General features: G+C 38.7%; 1 long non-coding RNA gene across 1 annotated transcript in view; it reads right to left on the reverse strand.

The window, feature by feature from the left end:
• LOC115802050 (uncharacterized) overlaps positions 1-20,563 on the reverse strand; it is a 456,956-nt gene that overhangs the window by 233,282 nt on the left and 203,111 nt on the right. Inside the window, exon 6 of the long non-coding RNA XR_016395247.1 lies at positions 7,273-7,375. This is a non-coding gene — a long non-coding RNA (uncharacterized LOC115802050). The remainder of the gene's footprint in view (positions 1-7,272; positions 7,376-20,563) is intronic.

The raw sequence follows: 20,563 nt of genomic DNA on the forward strand, positions 1-20,563 counted from the left end.
TTAGGATCCAAAGTCATTTTACTACCAACATTAACTTGTTCTTTAGTTAGACAATCTCTTGCCAATATTGTAACTCAGCTCCTCTCTCTAGTGCTACTGCTAGATATCTTTTAGTTTCTGCTTACTCATGATACCTGTACTTTGAACTTGAATGTATTCACAATCTCTGCATACTCAGTTTCTCTTGACCCCTGCCAGCTTACCATCTCTGATACCTGACTTCTGTATCTTTTCCAGTATCAGCCTTCATCACCAACTGGAACACTCTTTGTATTTCACACTCAAATTCTCCAAGGAAGAGAATCTGACTGAGTGTTCTTTAGTCATCATTTGGTTTGGATAGAGTTCTCATGCCAGATTTCTCATGGGCTGCTACTAGCCGACAGATAGATCCATAATACAGGTGTCTGTTTCCCAGCCCTGACCTAATCAGCTGTTGCTGGTGGGACACAATCATGTGGTAATTTTCTGTACTGTGTTATTCGTGAAGACATCTATCAGTACCTAGTGCTATACACGGGGGACTAGACTTCCTCTCCAGTGAACTTGGTTTCATCCAGGTTCCATTTCCATACCTATAACAGGAAAAGTTGGATGACATGTCCATTAAAGTCCTTTCAAATTCTAAGGTACTATGAGTGCACCTTTTGTATTTGTCCTCATTCTTTCTTTCTTGAGAGAAACAATTTTTTTTAGTTACTACTGTGACGTTAGGTATTATTCTAGATGTTGAAGAAACAGCAGTGACTGAGGTAGACCAAGTGTATAACAACATTCTGGCAGTAAGAAAACTTTACCCCAGATGGTACCAATTAAGTGGTTTTAATGAAGGAGCTGCTTAGATATGTTAAGAAATGTTTCAGAACTAGATAAGGAGAGTTGAGGCACCCCAAGGCCAGCAAGAGTGAGAAGCTACCACCACATCTAAAATTGGATGGGCAAGCAGGACATAATGGTAAACCAATGAGACTTTGAGACATGGAGGAAGAGATGCCTGGAAGAAACTATAATACAAGGGATACAGGTGCTGCCCAAAGACAAGGAAATTGCAGGAAAAGGCTCCTCAATCTCTCTCTCTTCTCACCCTCTAGTTTACCAGGGCTTTCCATTGGCCAAATCCAACTGAAAGTATGAGAGCAAACGATTTAAGGTGATATAGTCTTCAGTCTCTGAAAGCACACTGCAGCTCCAAGAAAATGGGAAATGGATAGGAGGGGATCAAATGGAAAATAATTGGGGCATAAACCTTACAATCAAGTGGAGTAAACAGATTAAAAACTTAAACTAAAATAAATACAGGGGCTTCCCTGGTGGCGCAGTGGTTGAGAGTCCGCTTGCCAATGCAGGGGACACGGGTTCGTGCCCCGGTTCAGGAGGATTCCACATGCCGCGGAGCGGCTGGGCCCGTGAGCCATGGCGGCTGAGCCTGCGCGTCTGGAGCCTGTGCTCCGCAACGGGAGGGGCCACAACAGTGAGAGGCCCATGTACCGCAAAAAAAAATAAAATAAAATAAATAAAGTAAAATAAATACAAAATAAAACAATAAAATTTGATTTTAAGAAAGGAACAAAGGAGGTAAAAGAAGATAGTGATTTTCAAGGAGGAAGGGATTATTTTAGAATAATGGAAAAAATAGTACATGTTGACAATTTTTGTCATTTTAATAAGTGTACTTGCCTTGGACTTTTTTATTTTGGAATATCTGATATGTGAAAGGAATGTATGTGACATATACAAGTTATGAACATAAAAGAAAAGCAAAAACCCATGAACAACCACCAATTAAAAAAGAAAATATCCAAACCATTGACACTTCTTTGTTTTCCATCATCCTTTTCTCCTTTCTCATTCTTCATCAATAAAACTCAGTAACCTGAGTTTGTGAGTTTATTACTAAATCCCATTCCATTATGGTTTACTACAGGATACTGAATACAGTTTCCTATGCTATAGAGTAGGACCTCGTTGTTTATCCATTCTATATATAACAGTTTGCATCTGCTAACCCCAAACTCCCAATCCAACCCTCCCCTTCCTCTCCTCTCCCTTGGCAACCACAAGTCTGTTCTCTATGTCTGTGGGCCTGTTTCTTTCATAGATAAGTTCATTTGTGTCATATTTTAGATTCCACATATAGGTGATATCCTATGGTATTTGCCTTTCTCTTTCTGACTTATTTGGAGTAGTATGATAATCTCTAGGTCCATCCGGGTAGCTGCAAATGGCATTATTTCATTTTTATGGCTGAGTAATATTCCATTGTATGTATGTATGTGTATGTGTGTGTATATATATATATATATATATATATATATACACCACATCTTCTTTACCCATTCATCTGCCGATGGACATTTAGGTTGTTTCCATGTCTTGGCTGTTGTAAATAGTGCTGCTATGAACATAGGGATGTATATATCCATTCGAATTACAGTTTTGTCTGGATATATGCCGAGGAATGGGATTGCTGCATCATATGGCAACTCTATTTTTAGTTTTTTGAGGAATCTCCATACTATTCTCTGTAGTGGCTGCACCAATTTATATTCCCACTAACAGTGTAGGAGGGTTTCCTTTTCTCCACAACCTCTCCAGTTTAATCACACTTTTTTTTTTTTTTTTTTTTTTTGCAGTACACGGGCCACTCACTGTTGTGGCCTCTCCTGTTGCGAAGCACAGGCTCCGGACGCACAGGCTCAGCGGCCATAGCTCATGGGCCCAGCTGCTCTGCGGCATGTAGGATCTTCTCGGACCGGGGCATGAACCCATGTGCCCTGCATTGGCAGGCAGACTCTCAACCATTGCGCCCTAATCACACTTTTTTTTTTTTTTTTTGCGGTACGTGGGCCTCTCACCGCTGTGGCCTCTCCCATCACGGAGCACAGGCTCCGGACGCGCAGGCCCAGCGGCCATGGCCCACGGGCCCAGCCGCTCCGCGGCATGCGGGATCCTCCCGGACAGGGGCACGAACCCGCGTCCCCTGCATCGGCAGGCGGACTCCCAACCACTGCACCACCAGGGAAGCCCCTAATCACACTTTTTAATACATGTTAGTTTTGCTTATTTTTTGAAATTTATAAAATTGAAATCTTAAATTCATTCTTTTCAGTCTTGTTTTTACCCCTTAATAATACTTTTTAATTCACCCTTGGTGATACACATTGTTGTAGTTCAACTTCACTGTTGAAAAGATATTTCATTACACAAATACTGTATAATTTGTTCATCCATTTTCCTAAGGACATTTTGTTATTGCCAATTTGTTGCTGTTATGATACTGGTGCAAATATTCTTCTATCTCTTTTTTGGATACATAAACAACTATTTCTTTGTGGTATATAATGCATACAGGAATAGAACTGGTGTATTATGGACAATGTACATGTTAAGCTTTATAAAATAGTACCAACTTGTTTTTCCTACTGGTTGTATCTTTGTACACTCTCACCAGCAACGTTCAAGAGTTTCCCTTGATTCATGTACTCTCTGTCATTATGCTATGGGTTAAATGTTTGTATCTCCCCAAAAATTCATATGTTGAAATCCTAGTCCCCAAAGTGATGCTTACAAGCAGCCCTGAGTTATGATTCTAGACAACATCACCATGATAAGCATATGAGATGGAACACTTGGCCTAACAGTTACTAAGACTTACTAGAAGGTCATTATAATACAAACAGTATAATATTAATACAAAAATAGACAAATTGACCTACAGACCAGGATGGCTGTAAGACAGACTCGTATCTCAGAATTTACTGCATAATAAAGGTGGTACCACAAGTCAGACTGTTTAGTGAACGATGATAGGAAAGCTGCTCATTATGGAAAAAAATCCATACCTATTATCACCTACAAGAATGGAATCCACGTATATTAAAGAAATAAGCCAAAAGAAACCAAGGCAGAAGATAATGTGCCCTAGGGTTAGGGAAGAACTTAAAATTCCAAAAGCATCATTAATAGTTTTAATCACATCAAATTAAGAATTTCTGTGAATCAAGTTAACATAAAGCTGTTGCAGAGAGATGATATTTGCCAGGAATAAAACCACAAGGAAATTATTATCTAAATATACAAGAAACTCATGCATATGAAAAAAGCATAAGAATCTCAAATTTTAAAAATGAGTAAAGGATATCTGAGCCAATTCAGAGCCAAAGAAACCCAATATATAATAGGGGCCGAAAATCATTGGTAATCAGAGGAACACACTTTAAAACAAAAAAGAGATAACTGTTTAGACCCATCATACTCTAAATACAGAGGGCTGAGTGAAAAACATAAGGAACCCAATACTATCTATGCAAATTACAACTCATGAAATAATTCATGGCTTACACTAATACTTTAGAAAAGAAGAATATAAACCAAATATACCTTGGGGAATTGGGAGTGAGGAGTGGACCAGAGGCCTTGCAAAGAGCAATGATCACCAGATGCCCAGAACTGCAGAGGATTACTAAGGAACCCTTGGCTCATTAACCAAAGCAAAACCATAGCGCACAGGTGAAATCATACTACGTCATCTTAAACTCCCAATTCCATCATGGGAGTCCTACCCACAGGACAGCCAGCTCAGGAGTGCACCATCAGCTAAGCTCTTTGCTTCCCTGGGAATATCTTGTTCCCCAACAGCCCTAATCATCCTTCTATAGGCTGAGGATAAAATGACTCTTGATCTAGTTTTCCAAATATTTATATTTCTATGGTAATATAGCACTAGAATAAAAAAGTGATTTTTTTTTTTTTTTCCTGGTACATGGGCCTCTCACTGTTGCGGCCTCTCCCATTGTGGAGCATAGGCTCCGGACGCGCAGGCTCAGAGGCCATGGCTCACGGACCCAGCCGCTCCGCGGCATGTGGGATCTTCCCGGACCGGGGCACGAACCCATGTCCCCTGCATCAGCAGGTGGACTCCCAACCACTGCGCCAGCAGGGAAGCCCTGTTTTTTTTTTAATAATTGAAATTTTAACCAAAACTTTTTTCTCTCATTTTCTTGTATCTTTGTATTCCCACCCATTCATTCAGTAGAAGTCATTGCCTCAGGGAAGGGATAATATGGCAGAGAAAATCTTTTTGGTGTTAAAAGCATCACTATGAAGTATGTAACCCCCAAGCCATAAAACATTATCTCTGGAAAACCAGATAAAGAGCCAGGCCAGCTTGTCCTCAGACTACATCAAAGTGGTCATGACTGCGGGGAACAAGAGCAGCCACGGCAGAATCCAAGTTAAATGATGGTGAGTTCCTAAGCTCTGTTTCCTACAGAACAGTCTCTGCAGACAGAACTGGGAATCCCAGATCAGACAGAACTGGGCCCCTAGTCCCAGGGGAGTGCCTGGAACCAGCAAGATTCCTGTGTCCTGTCCCTCAGCCTAGCCCCCCAGCATGGCACCAGGACAGGCCTGAGGCCACGTAACAGAGTATCTTGCAATAATGCAGGAAGGGCTTTGCGCCTGAGAGCAGAGCAGAGACAGCCGCTCTGAAAGTCATTTGTAAGATCGTAGTAGATGCACCAGGGGCCCAAAGTCAAAATGGGAATAGAGACCCCTCCTTTGAGTCTATGTAGATGAAGAATGATTTCAAGGAAAGGTCTTCTCCATCCCTCAAGTCTCTGCCTTCGCTCTTAGACATCACCCCACAGAAAGGAAGAGGCACTCCACTAAACACATGGGCTCTCAATGTGGGACTATCTCGCTCCCCAGCAGACATTTGGCAATACCTGGAGACATGTTTTGTTGTCACAAGTGGGGGGTGCTGCTGGAATCTGATAGGCAGAGGTCAGAGGTGCTGCTGAACATTCTACGGTGCACAAAATGGCACCCCCCAAACAAAGAAGCACCCAGCCCCAAATGTCAGCAAGGTCAAGGTTGAGAAACACTTCCCTAAACTGAGATTAGGTTTTGACGACTTGGCATAGTAAGAGATTTATAATTTTAACATAAATGCTCATTTGTTTTAAATAAAGAAAATTACACCTAGTTCGTGGGTTGAAATTTGGAACCACTTGCTTACGCTCAGGAATATATCCTTTCTCTAATATAAAATAATCAACAATTATCAGTTTTGCATTTAATGAAAAGGTTTTGCAGGGGGAAGAAAAGTTGAAGTAGCTTTAAAGTAAGACAAAGCGCCTCACTCACAAGGAGGAAAAAGAATTGGTGACATGAGGACAGATGCTGGAAGCTTACGACAATATCTGAAGCAAATGAGAGAAGCAAAGGGGGGGGTAGCGGGTGGGGAGTGGGGTGGGGGGTTAGGGTTAGGGGAGAAGAAAAGTACGTGCAGGGAAGTCATCCCTGGCTGGAGGAACATTCAGAGGGGAACAAGTGTCTCCTAACTTAGGACGATGGGGACCATGAGCATTTTTCAGAGAGGTGAGGTGGGTTTTCTTCCAGACTCTCCAGCGAAAGTTTACTAAGAAGGTAGCCTGAGAACCTCAGATCACTAACATCCCAGGAAGAATATCAGCAAAGGGAAAAATTGAAATGGCTTTCAAAAATAGCATAGGTGAGGGCTTCCCTGGTGGCGCAGTGGCTGAGAGTCCGCCTGCTGATGCAGGGGACACGGGTTCGTGCCCCGGTCCGGGAAGATCCCACATGCCGCGGAGTGGCTGGGCCCGTGAGCCATGGCCGCTGAGCCTGCGCGTCCAGAGCCTGTGCTCCGCAATGGGAGAGGCCACAGCAGTGAGAGGCCCACGTACCGCATAAAAAAATAAAAAAATTAAAAAAAAAGCGTAGGTGAAAGCAAAAGCCAGAAACAATGAAGAGAGGAAAAGGGGGAAAAGAGAAGAAAAGGAGGAAGGGAGAGGAGAGAGGTACGGGGGGGGGAAGGGAGGGAGAGAGAGAGATCTAGAAACAATTGCAATCAGTAATAAAGTAAACCAGTCTTATGTTAATGACATGCCAAAGTGTTCCATTTTTATGCAAAAGCAAATAACTGTGAAGTATCCCCAACATAAACACTGATTAAAAGAGATTAAATGGCTCGGGATGAAATGTCATAATATTACACAGTGTCAGTTTGTGGTGTTCTCAAAATGTTAATGACCTCCAGCTTCAGCTGCTTCCATTACCAGCTATCTCAAGGGAGAACAGCCTCAGCTGCAGGGTTGCCAGGAGGAGCTCAGAGCCTCGTCCCATCTCCTCCCCATTAACAGATAAAATTTCACTGAAAATGATTCAGTGACATTTGGCCATAATTCAGAAGGGACCACATTTTTTAAAAAGAATTTTTCTTTTATCAGAAAGTACTTGAGTTTATCTTACCATTTCAATAATGCTCCAGACCTCATTCAGTCAGTCTTCAGTACTCTTTGGAATAACAGTTTTCTATTCTCTAACAGTGACATTTCCCCAGCAATGGTAGCATCTGCAGAAAATTTAGGAAGTGAGAGTTCATCATTTTACAAACTAATTCTGGAAAAAAGCGTGGGTCAGGATGAATTTATCACTATTTCACCAGGACTGATCCCAGAATTCTTCATAAAGTGTTAGTGTACTGAGTGGCCACGCCCCCTCATTTACTTTAATAAAAATCATTAGTACTTCCGGTCTCCACAATTATTCTTGCCTCCAAGCCAAATAAAATAGGCTAACACCCTGTGGTCACTGTATGAATTAGTCATTCTCTCCCACCTATTCTACTGACCCAGTTTCTCTCACACAGCCAGGACACGTGCCATCTAACTGGCTACACTTTTGAACGCATGAACCTCAATGGGTATGTATCTGTTGCCTAGTAATATCTACGCTTTCTGCAGTACATAAGTGCATTCAGACATTTATGGTTGGTGCAACTCTGCATTTATTCAACAAATGCTCATTGAGTTTTTATTAAGCACAAGCTCTCTAATTAGTCCCTTCTCTCAATAAATTTCTTAACATCTGGAGTGGGGTCAGGGGTGACAGAAAGAACAAAATGGGGCAGGATAGATATGTGCCACTTCTAGGGTCCAGTTACAGTGCTCAGTAACTAACACAAGGAAGTCTTTTAGCTGCAAACTTCAGCAGAAACCTCAGCGCAGGTGGGTTATACAAAATGGACCTCGTAAATTTTGACAGAATGTTGACTGAGATGAACTGAATAAAACATTCTATCTGCCCTGTCTGAATACAGTAGCCTATAGCCACATATGGCTATTTAAATTAAAGTTAAGTAAACTGAAATAAAATTTAAATTTCAGTCACACTAGCTTCAAGTGCTCAATAACCACATGTGGCTAGTGGTGACCATAGTGGACAGTGTAGAAGAGTATTTCCATCACTGCAAAAAAATTCATTGGACAGCTCTGTTCTAAGTCGAAGAAACGGGATAATTACGAGAAACCACAAGTGTTTTATGGATGTCTGGAGACCAGCAAACACCCCCCATTTGCTGGTGAATATCCTTGTGAACGTGCTCCTTCCTATGCTCCATCACAACCATCACTCCATTGCAAGGCAGAAAGTCATCCACACAAGAAAACTACAAAATTCATAAATACAAGCAAACTACAAGCTCCCTTTTGAATCTGTTTAAAGGATTGACCAGGATTGGGGATCACAGACAGTTCTTGATCTCTTTCCACCTTGAAAGCACAACCAATGTCCTACTCAGTTATTTTGGCCAGTCATTCCCAGGTATGAATTAATGGGAGCTTACTGTGTTCTGTGTTGATGATTCATCACCATAGGCCAGTGAAGCAGAGTAAGTATCAGAAGCAGTGAACATTACTGGTTGGAACAGTAAAGTGGATGGGGCTTAGATCTACTCACAGGAAGGGAAAATAAGGCTTTTGATGAGAAAAGACAATACCCGGTAGTATAGGCATTCTTTCCACCCCTGTAATCTTTCCACTGCTGATGTTTCCTGTCATTTTTACATGAGGACCCAACCTTTACCTTACACTATCTCGGGCATTTTATGTAACTTAACTCAGGCAATTTTCAGATGTCACTCTCTACAGGATGTGCTGTGTATTTTAAAGAAATTTTACAATATATTTCCATTCACAGCATTTTAAGATGTAGGCTTCTATGACATGTGATAAAGAGAAATCTCTTCCCTGGTGGGAGGTGATCAAGATACCCTCTTCAGGTTCTAAGAGTGAACGACCATATTTAAAAGGTGTGCACGTTCTGTGAACGTTAAAAAAAAAAAAAAAAAAAAAAGACTGAAAGCTGAGATCCTAAAGGTCAAAAGTAGAGAACGGAGAGAACGTAAAAATTTTATTCTATTTTTTCCATAATCAGAAAATAAAGTTTTATGTAAGTCCCTTTGATTTGCTAAATAAACATATTTGTGGATAGGAAATTCAAGAGACCTTTGGCATTTGAAGAAATCAACTGTCTCAGTATTCAACTGTATCAATCACACAATGACACTTGGTTTTCACCAAGCCACAAGGGGTCCAGCTCACCTGGCAAAGATGAAGTGAAAATGTACACTGTGAACAATAACAGGCTACTTGATCATGAGGAACCCATGCATTATCCCAGAGCAGACTAGCTTTGTCGAAGCCACAAGGATTTCAATACTCTCTTGGTGAGAAGACCTTTCCATTCTATAAATTCATTCTTTTAAAAAAAGTGATCTTACCCTAAACCTGTGGACTTTAAACCTTCTTTTTAAAGTAGACAGATGTCCAATATGGAAATCAGACAGAAGATCCTATAGGTGGTAGGGGGAAACAGGGCCCTTTGAGTTTTCTCTTTCTATTCCCTACATAATTCCAGAGATGCCAGTGAGCAAGGTTTGAAAACCACTGTATCAAATTATTTCCATCACTGGCTGCCAAGTATGACACCCCCTGGAGTTGTACAGCATAGCAGGCCTGCCCAAAAGGCCAGAAACAGCAATTAATTATAAGAACTAGGATGTTTTTGTATCTTCCAGAGTCTCCAATAAAAATGCAAATGTTCCTGGGGAGAAAGATCTTAAGCAATCATGGGGAATTATTTTATCAATTCAATTTGCAGCTTGGAAACTTCAGTGACAGCAAAGCCCTGTAGGATTGGGCACAGATAAAGGAACTGAAACAGATGTAACCAAGGAAAAATGTCTTTATTTCCTGAGGTTGTACAGGACCCACCTAACAGGCTATCGATCATTTTTAAATAAAGAAAATTATAAAATGGCCAACATTTGAATGTATCTTCATTGCCAGATACTTTTCCAAGTCTCAATCTATGTTTTAGCTCATTTTATGTATTCCTTTATACATTAACTCATATATGTATGCCTTACAACAACATGATGAAAGTATGATTTTATACCCATATTACAGATGAGGCAACTGAGGCACAGAAGGGTTAAGGCCACACAGCTAATAAGAGGCAGAGCCAAAATTCAAATCTGCACAGTCTGACTCTAGGGCCTGTGATAACCTCACACAATGGTTCATCTTCCAGAGGTGCACAATTATTTCAGTTCACCCCAGCACTTCTAAAGGGTGGCCCCCTCTGAACTTTAACTCTCTGACCTCTGTGATTCTCTTGATTTTGGCTAATTACCCCAGAGAAAACAAGAAGGATGAATTTCCAGCAAGCTATGAGCTTATTGAGATGGGAATTATCTTCTAGTTTTGTACCCAATCTAACCAGCTGAATAAGGATTTCACTCAATTGAGGCCTGGTGTTTTCAGGTCTGCCATGCACTGCAGCAAGTGTTGTGATGCTCAGCTCAGGAAAATGACACATATAGAGTTTGACTGAATATCATCTTCTAGAGCTGAACTGTGAAAACTGGTGACCCTAGGAGTTTGGCCTTTGCCCGTATCATTAAAGCATCCATATTTTCTTCTAGGAGTTTCATGGTTTCAAGTCTTATGTTCAAGCATTTAATCCATGTTGAGTTGATTTTTGTGAGTGATGTAAGATAAAAGTTCAATGACACTCTTTTGAACATGGCTATCCAGTTTTCCCAGCACTGTTTATTAAAGAGAGTATCCTTTCCCCATGTTCTTGGCTCCTTTGCTGAAAATTAACTGACCATATAGGCATCAGTTTATTTCTGGGCTCTTTATTCTACCCCACTGATCTATGTCTGTGTCTTTATGCCAATACCATACTGTTTTGAGTACTACAGCTTTGTAATACAGTTTGGAATCAGGAAGTGTGATGCCTCCAGCTTTATCCTTTTTCAAGATTGCACTGGTTATTTGGGATCTTTTGTGGTTCCATACACATTTTAGGATTTTCTTTTCTAATTCTGTGATAAATGCCATTGGAATTTTGACAGGGATAGCATTGTATCTGTAGATCATTTTGGGTAGTCTGGATATTTTAACAATATTAATTCTTCCAATCCATGAACACAGAATATCTCCACTTATCTGTGTCCTCTTCAATTTCTTTCATCCATGTCTTATTGTTTTCAGTATACCTCCTTGGTTAAATTTATTACTAAGTATTTTATTCTTTTTGATGCTATTTTAAATGAGATTGTTTTCTTAATTTTTATTTCTGAAACTCTTTTGCTGGTGTACTATATAGCACAGGGAACTATATTCAATATCCTGTGATAAGCCATAACAGAAAAGAATATGAAAAAGAGTGTATATATAGGTATAACTGAATCACTTTGCTGTACAGCAGAAATTAACACAACGTTGGGAATCAACTATACTTCAATAAAATAAAATTTTTTAAAATGCAACTAATTTTTGTATACTGATTTTGTATCCTTCAGCTTTACTAAAATCATTTCTTAGTTTTAACATTATTTTTGGTGGAGAGAAGACTCAATATTTTAAAGATAATTTTCCCCCAACTAACATAGATTCAGTGTAATCCAATCAAATGTTCATCAGGCTTTTTTTTTTTTTTTTAAATTGACAATCTGATTATAAAATTTATGTAGACTAGACAAAACAATTTGGGAAAAGATAACAAAGTTGGAGGACATACTCCATTGATTTCAAGATTTACTTTACTACCTTAGCAACCAAAACAGCATGATACAGTGTACAAATAGACATTCAGGTCGATGGAAGCAAATAGAGAATTTAGATATAAACTCACACTTATATGGTCAATTGATTTCAACAATGGCACCAAGGTAATTCAGTTGGGAAACAATACTCTTTTCAACAAATGGTACTTGAACAATTGAACATCCAAGGTCAAAACAAAATAAATGTACTCCACCTTTACTTCACCCCATATATAAAATATAACTAAAAGTACATTATACACCAACAAATTTAGAGCTAATACGACAAAACTTCTAGGAGGAAATATAGAAGAAAATCTTTGTGACCTTGAATAAGGCCAAATTTCTTAAATAGGACACGAAAAACACCCCCAAAACTGATAAATTAAACTTCATTTTAAAAATTTGCTTTTCAAAGACATTTTTAAGAAAATTAAAAAGCAATCCAAAGACTAGAAGAAAATATTTGTAAAACATAGATCTATTAAAAGACTTGTGTCCGTAATATATAAAGAACTCTTACAACTTAATAAAGAAAACGCTTTTTAAAATGAGTAAGAGATTTGAATAGAAAGCTCAACCAAGAAGATATACAGATGATAAATAAGCACAAGAAAAGACGTGCAACGTGATTAACCATTAGCAAATGCAACTTAAAAACACAGTGAGATACTACACACCCTCTAGAACTGCCAAAATTACCAAGTGTCTGAAAGAATGTGAGGCAACTCAAACTCTCATACATTATACATGGGAACACACTTTAGAAAACAGTTATACTCTTATATACTTTTATACTCTTATAAAGATAAATATACACTACTCTATGACCCAGCAATTTCTCTTTTATATATTTACCCAAAGAAAAGAAAGCATATGTCCACACAAAGATGTGACTCAAATGCTCATAGCAACTTCCTTTATAATAGCTCAAAATGTAAATAATCTAAATATCCATCAATTGATGCAAGGATAAACAAAATGTGATTATTATCCTAAAGGAGAACACAATAAAAAAGGAACAAGGTATAGATGTATGCAACAATATGGAATATTCTCAAAAGTATGACATTAAGAAATACAAAGAGGGGCTTCCCTGGTGGCACAGTGGTTGAGAGTCCGCCTGCCGATGCAGGGGACACGGGTTCGTGCCCCAGTCCGGGAAGATCCCACATGCCGTGGAGCGGTTGGGCCCGTGAGCCATGGCCACTGAGCCTGAGCGTCCGGAGCCTGTGCTCCACAACGGGAGAGGCCACAACAGTGAGAAGCCCGCGTACCGCAAAAAAAAAGAAAAAAAGAAATACAAAGACTGTACACTCTATGAATTCATTTTTTAGTAAATTCTAGAAAAAGCAAAATTGTAATGATACTAAGAAAATCAGTGGTTGCCTGGGACCAGAAGGTTAGGAAAGGGACAGCTTCCTGCAAAAGGACAGCTGGAAATTTTGGTGTGATAAAAATATTCTGTATAATGATTTGGTGGGTTGTGAAACTGTATAAAATTGTCAAAATTCATCAAATTGGAAATGAGCTTCGTGAATTTTATTGTATGTAAGTCAATGAAGCTGGCCGAAAAATGAAAGGAAGAAGATCTATCAAGGAGTTATATACTTTCCAGAAATAGAAAATAAGAAATGGAGAAAAATTAAATGTCTTTAATGAAAAAGAGAGATGCTTTCAAAGATATTTTGTTTTGTATAATGGTGTGTGTATTAGTCAGGGTTCCAGAGAAACAGAATGAACAGTGGGTATAGAGTGAGAAAGATAAATAGATTTATTTTAAGGAACTGGGTCACGGAATTGTGGAGACGGGCAAGTCCAAAATCTGCAGGGTGGGCCAGAAGAATGGAACCCAGAGAAGAGCTGCAGTTCAAATTTGAAGGCAGTCTGCTGGCAGAATTCCCTCTTCTAGTAAAGTTAGTTTTTTTCTATTAAGGCCTTCAATTGATTGGATGAGGCCCACCCTCATTATGAAGGGTAATACACTTTACTCAATACCTACTCGTTTAAATCTTATCTCCGTTAAAAAATACCTTCACAGAAACATTTACTTATTTATTTATTTATTTTAACATCTTTATTGGAGTATAATTGCTTTACAATGGTGTGTTAGTTTCTGCTTTATAACAAAGTGAATCAGCTATATATATATATATATATATATATATCTCCCAATATCTCCTCCCTCTTGTGTCTCCTTCCCACCCTCCCTATCCCACCCTTCTAGGTGGTCACAAAGCACCGAGCTGATCTCCCTGTGCTATGTGGCTGCTTCCCACTAGCTATCTATTTTACATTTGGCAGTGTATATATGTCAATGCTACTCTCTCACTTCATCCCAGCTTACCCTTCCCATTCCCGGTGTCCTCAAGTCCACTCTCTACGTCTGTATCTTTATTCCTGTCCTGCCCCTAGGTTCTTCAGAACCTTTTTTTTTTTTTTTAGATTCCATATATATGTGTTAGCATACGGTATTTGTTTCTATCTTTCTGACTTATTTCACTCTGTATGACAGACTCTAGGTCCATCCACCTCACTACAAATAACTCAATTTTGTTTCTTTTTATGGCTAAGTAATATTCCATTGTATATATGTGCCACATCTTCTTTATCCACTCATCTGTCAATGGACACTTAGGTTGCTTCCATGTCCTGGCTATTGTAAACAGAGCTGCAATGAAAATTGTGGTACGTGACTCTTTTTGAATTATGGTTTTCTCAGGGTATAATCCCAGTAGTGGGATTGCTGGGTCATATGGAAGTCCTATTTTTAGTTTTTTAAGGAACCTCCATACTGTTCTCCATAGTGGCTGTATCAATTTACATTCCCACCAACAGTGCAAGAGGGTTCCCTTTTCTCCCTACCCTCTCCAGCATTTGTTTCTAGATTTTTTGGAGCTACATAGAAAGAGTCATTTAGTTAGGTACCATTAGCATTTGCCCTTATGGAGAAAGATGGAAGAAATTGCTTAGGTATTACCTTTGCCCTCCCACTAGCTGACCTTGGAGACAGCAAGCTCAGCATCATGGGTCTCCATCTATAAAATTAGTATAATATCTACTTCACACAAGTGTTAGGGGAACCATCTATAAAATTAGTATAATATCTACTTCACACAAGTGTTAGGGGAACCATCTATAAAATTAGTATAATATCTACTTCACACAAGTGTTAGGGGAAAGATACATTAATAAGCATCTAAGCAATTGGAGATTTGCATCAAATATATTGCTACCCATACCTTTGTGCTATGCACTCCAAAGCCCATCAGCAAGGCCTACTTATGATATAGCCCCATTGCCCTTCATCCCAGGCCCAACTCCAGTCTCCAACTTCCTTTTTCGCCTGCCAAGGAGGACTTTGTACTCCCACTTCAAAAAGTGCTTCCAGACAGACAAGAGGCAAAAGGAACCAGGTGCCTTCCACTCCTTCAACACCATCTCTTAAAGGTGAATGATGTCTAAGAAATCTCAGAAAGCCTTAGCACAATGGTTCATATGTAGACAAAGATTTCTCTTTCCTGATGGATTTACACAAGAATCTGTTCCAAAGCAGAATATTGACAGCCAACTGGAAATGAGCGTGGAGCCAAATGTTAACAATATCTGGCCCACCCTGCAGATTTTGGACTTGCCCGTCTCCACAATTCCGTGACCCAGTTCCTTAAAATAAATCTATTTATCTTTCTCACTCTATACCCACTGTTCATTCTGTTTCTCTGGAACCCTGACTAATACACACACCATTATACAAAACAAAATATCTTTGAAAGCATCTCTTTTTTTCATTGAAGACATTTAATTTTTCTCCATTTCTTATTGTTATTATGTTAACAATATCAGCGATAATCTATTACCTGTTTTAGTGAGTGCTTGTTCAAGGCCATAAACATTGCCATTTAATCCTTACACCAACTCAGCAAGGTAGATAATTTTTAGTCCTACTTTACAGATAAAAAATTAGAGTTACCATATGATCCAGCAATCCCACCCCTGGGCATATATCCGGGAAAGATGAAAACTCTAATTTGGAAAGATACAAGCACCCCAATATTCATTGCAGCACTATTTACAATAGCCAAGATATGGAAGCAACCTAAGTGTTCATCGACAGATGAATGGATAAAGAAGATGTGGCACATTTATACAATGGAATACTACTCAGCCATAAAAAGAATGAAATAAGGCCAATTTGCAGCAACATGGATGGACCTAGAGATTATCATACTAAGTGAAGTAAGTCAGACTACTGAGAAAGACAAATATCATATGATATCCCTTACATGTGGCATCTAAAAAAATGATACAAATGAACTTAATTACAAAACAGAAATAGACTCAAAACAAAGAGAAACAAATTTCTGGTTACCATAGGGGAAAGCAGGGGAGGGAGGAATAAATTAGGCATTTGAGATTAACAGATATACACTCCTATGTATAAAATAAACAACAAAGACCTACTGTATAGCACAGGAAACTATATTCAATATCTTGTAATAACCTATAATGGAAAAGAATCTGAAAAAGAATATATATGTATGTGTGTGCGTGTGCGTGTGTGTGTGTGTGTGTATGTAAAACTGAATCACTGCTGTACACCTGAAACTAACACAACATTGTAAATCAACTATACTTCAATTAAAAAAAGAAATTAATTAGAACTCAAAGAAGTTAAATAATTTGGTTACAGCTGTTAGAATCAGGATTTGAACCAATGTGAAGGAAAAGGACCCTAAAAATTTATTCATCCTTTAGGACATTGCACACAGAATAAAAGGGTTAATACAAACGTCTCAAAATTGCCACTGGGAACCAGCTGTACAAGAGGAAGAAGAGAGAAGCTGTAAATTCTTCATCCTGAGGCCACAAGCCCATGTCAAGGCCCTTAGTGGAGAGGACTGAAGGGAAGGCAGAAAGGGTGCATGCACTGAGATACAGGGGTACCTGCTCTTCCCTCCTGGCACCCCAACTCCCAGAAGACTTATACTTGACAAACTGCTTTCATTTCCTGCCCCACCCTTCCAACTTAATACCATTATTAATAGGCACATCTTTCATGCAAAGCTTTCTTTTGGAAATGGATGGGAAGTAGGTAGGTGGGTGAGGCAGCAAGGAGAAAACACACTAAGAAGAAAAGGTGGTAGGTGGGTGGATGAAGGTCACTGGAGAAAAAAAGAAACCAGAAATATATTCATCCTTGCTTGGAAAATATGACTAAGTAAAATAAGTGTGATCATTTGAGGTAGTCAGTCAGTCTGACCTTTATAAAAAGAGCTCGATGATTTTACTTTTCTCCCACTCCAAGTCATTTTAAAGCAATCCATAAGGTTTCACTCCTATCAGAGGGTAGTGATTTGCTGTTGTAGAGCTGTTACCTACAAAAAAGAGTTTCAGATGGGTCAGCTCATACTTTCCCACTTTCTTTAAAGTATAGGGGTGATGGACTCCAAAGAAAAACCAAGTGCTTATTCTTGTGTGACTCTTCTTGGATATAGCATAAACGGACAAGCCAGGGGAAAACATCTTAAGGCAAAACTTGATAGGAACAGAATAACCTGCTTCATCTTTTTTGACCGTCTCAGCGTTTTATTTCCTGATGAACTCCAGGGCTAAAGGGTAGAGAGATGCCACAGTGGGCTAGATGGGGCAGTAGGCCAAAGTAACTCCTCAGCAGTGACCCAGACTGAGTGAAGAAAGGGTGGGTAATCTCATTTCCTCATGGAATGAGAAGATTCTTTCAAGCAGCATAAGAAAAAATGACCAGTTATGAGGGAAAAAAGAAAAAAATGGAAGTGGATAGCTGTTCATCTTAAAAGGTTTTCAAGTCTGATGACGGGATATTTTGATCTTCACCAGGTGCAAAGTTTTAGGAGATTCCAGCTCATTAATGCAGAACCTTAAGGCTCATCCTGAAGGAACCCATATTAGTTTCCTAGGGCTGCTAAAACAAAGTAACACAAACTGGGTGGCTTAAAACGTCAGAAACGTATTGCCTCACAGTCTGGAGGCCAGAAGTCTGAATCAAGCTGGCATCAGAACCGTGCTCCCTCTGAAGCCGGTGGGGGAAAATCCTTCCTTGTTTCTTCCTAGATTCTGGAAGAAGCCATCAATCCTTAGCATCCCTCACCTGCAGCTGCCTCAGTCCAGTCTCTACCTCTGTCATCACATGGTGTTCTCCCTGTGTGTTTCTGACATCACATGGCATTTTCCTATTTTTATAAAGACAGCAATCATGTTGGATTGGGGCTCACCCTAATGACCTCATCTTAACTCAGTTACATCAACAAAGAACTCATTTCCAAACCAAGTCACACTCCCTGGGGGTTAAGCTTCAGCATACCTTTCTGGGGAACTCCAGCAGCTCATGTCCACATCTAACATGCATTCATTCACTCTCAGTACAAAACACCTGTGCTATGCCTGCTGGCCCCTCCAGAAGCAGCTCCACAGAAGCAGGGTAGGTGTGGAGTGGGGGGTAGATAGGGGTGTTCAGGACAGAGAGGCTGGATAAAATTCCAGCAGGGGTGGCAAGAGTCAGGTAAGTGACAGAATGAAACCGAGAAACGTTCGCAATTTTGTGTAACACCTTACTAGAGTACAAAAAAGAGAGTAAGTTCAAGTGTCACGTTCCCAGTGGGGCCAATGAGATGAGGTCTGTAAAACACAGCAGAACGATCACTTTCTCTCACATTTAGTGCCAAAGTATATAGTTTTAAGGCAAGTTTACAACATACTCTATCAGGATTACAATTTTTCTATTAAAATTAAGTTGTGCATATATACTCATGAAATCTTTTCCAAAATTTTTAAACATTGTATTTCAGAATAACTGGGCCAGGAAAGTAAGTTACCTAAATAAAGGCACTAAACTATTTGAAAATAGATCTTTTTGGTTTTTTTCAAAGATATATATTCATTAAAATTAGCTTAATACATATTGTCTCTTAGGAATATGACTGGCTCAAGTGATGCAGATTCTACTTCCACTTCAAATATATGTAGAAATGCTTGGTAAATATAACATTTTTTAAATAAAAAACTAATCTTAAAGGAAATGCTAAGTTCATAAATTAAAGAGTAAATGTAAGTGTTGGTACCTCTGCCCCTGGGAGGAAAAGAGTCCACCAGATCCCAATATGGATCTTGACAGCAAAAGGTTAGGTTTTCAACACCTAGTTTTATTCAGGGATATGAGAGCTGGAAATAAAGCACTTAAATAAAGCCAGGACCCTGATAGAGCCATCTTTTCCACGAAAAAAGTGTCTACAAGTAACAAGGAAGCCTGTAGTCTGTTCAAAACACTGGATAGGGAAAAGTTGTTTTCCAAGAGAAATTAAAATTGCATACCTAATGAGGTGTGAGATCTAAATGTGCACTACCCAATTGGCACAAACACTCAAGCTGGGAAAAGAGCTTTAAAAAGAAAAGCACATGGAAACTAGTGTTTCTCACAGAAGTAAATGGACAAACAACAAAAGGATACAGGTACTTTATAAAGAATCCAGATCGCATACAACTTCCACAGATAAATAAGTGTGAACATGAGCTAAACCTAAGAAATTTTAAATCATTAAAGAAAATAAATCACTATGAGAAAGTCAGCAAATAAGAGAATAATCAGCATGCTATTTAAAACTTTCAAATAGTATAAGAAGACTCCAAAATAAGTGTAAGTAGTAAAAAAAAAAATAAGACTATGAAATAAAGCACTAAGAAAATTAATGACACTATTTTAAAAGGCAGATTAGTAAAAGAATCAATCATCTTTCTAGAAATTAAAAAGACATTGTTACTAAAATCTAAAATGCAGAGAATGAGTAAAACAGTACATGAAAAATAGTTTGGAAAAAATTACCCAGAGCTGTGAAAAAAAAAAAAATTGTGAATACAAGGTTAAAACATAAAGAAAATAAATTGAGGAAGTCCAACATACTTCCAATAGGAGTTTCAGAAAGAATAAAAGAGAAAATGGTGGCAACAGAGAAGTTTAAGAATAATAGTGGAGGATTTTCCAGAACAGAAAATCAGTCCACAATTTAAGCAAATAAAGTTAATTCTGAGCAGGAATAAAAAATAAATTTGCACCGAGTCACATCAGGATGAAATTTCAGAGTACAACATCAAAGAGAAAAATCTTAAGAGCAACTTGGAGAAACAGAGATTACCTATAAAAGAATAACAATGAAAAGGATTGTAGATTCCCGTCAGCAAAAATAGAGGCCAGAAGACAATGAAAAAACGTCAGTCTATAATTTTATACAAGCTAAGTAATTATTCAAATATAAGTTTTCAAACAAAAATAGAGAAGCAAAAGACAAAACAAAAACAAAACATGATAAATGGAAGAGATAAACTAAGATCATCAAAATGAATCCAAATCAGTAATTACAAGAAATATAAAATATTAATCTCAAATGTAAGAAAGAAGAAATTCTAGGATAGGATTAAAAATAAAAATTATTTGCTATTTACACAAAACATACTTAATACTCAAATATATAGAAGTATTACATTTAATAAATAGGAAAAGATAAACCAAGACAATACCAAAGGAATAAAACCGGTGGTGGCAATATTAATATCAGGCAACAGAAATTTTAGGCAAGATTCATGTTAGAGATCAAGAAAATCATTACAGGCTTCCCT

The sequence above is a fragment of the Delphinapterus leucas genome, chromosome 12, assembly GCF_059928025.1.
Source record: "Delphinapterus leucas isolate spDelLeu-1000000601 "Yukka" chromosome 12, BTC_Dleu_Yukka2, whole genome shotgun sequence".
Taxonomy (NCBI): Eukaryota; Metazoa; Chordata; class Mammalia; order Artiodactyla; family Monodontidae; genus Delphinapterus; species Delphinapterus leucas.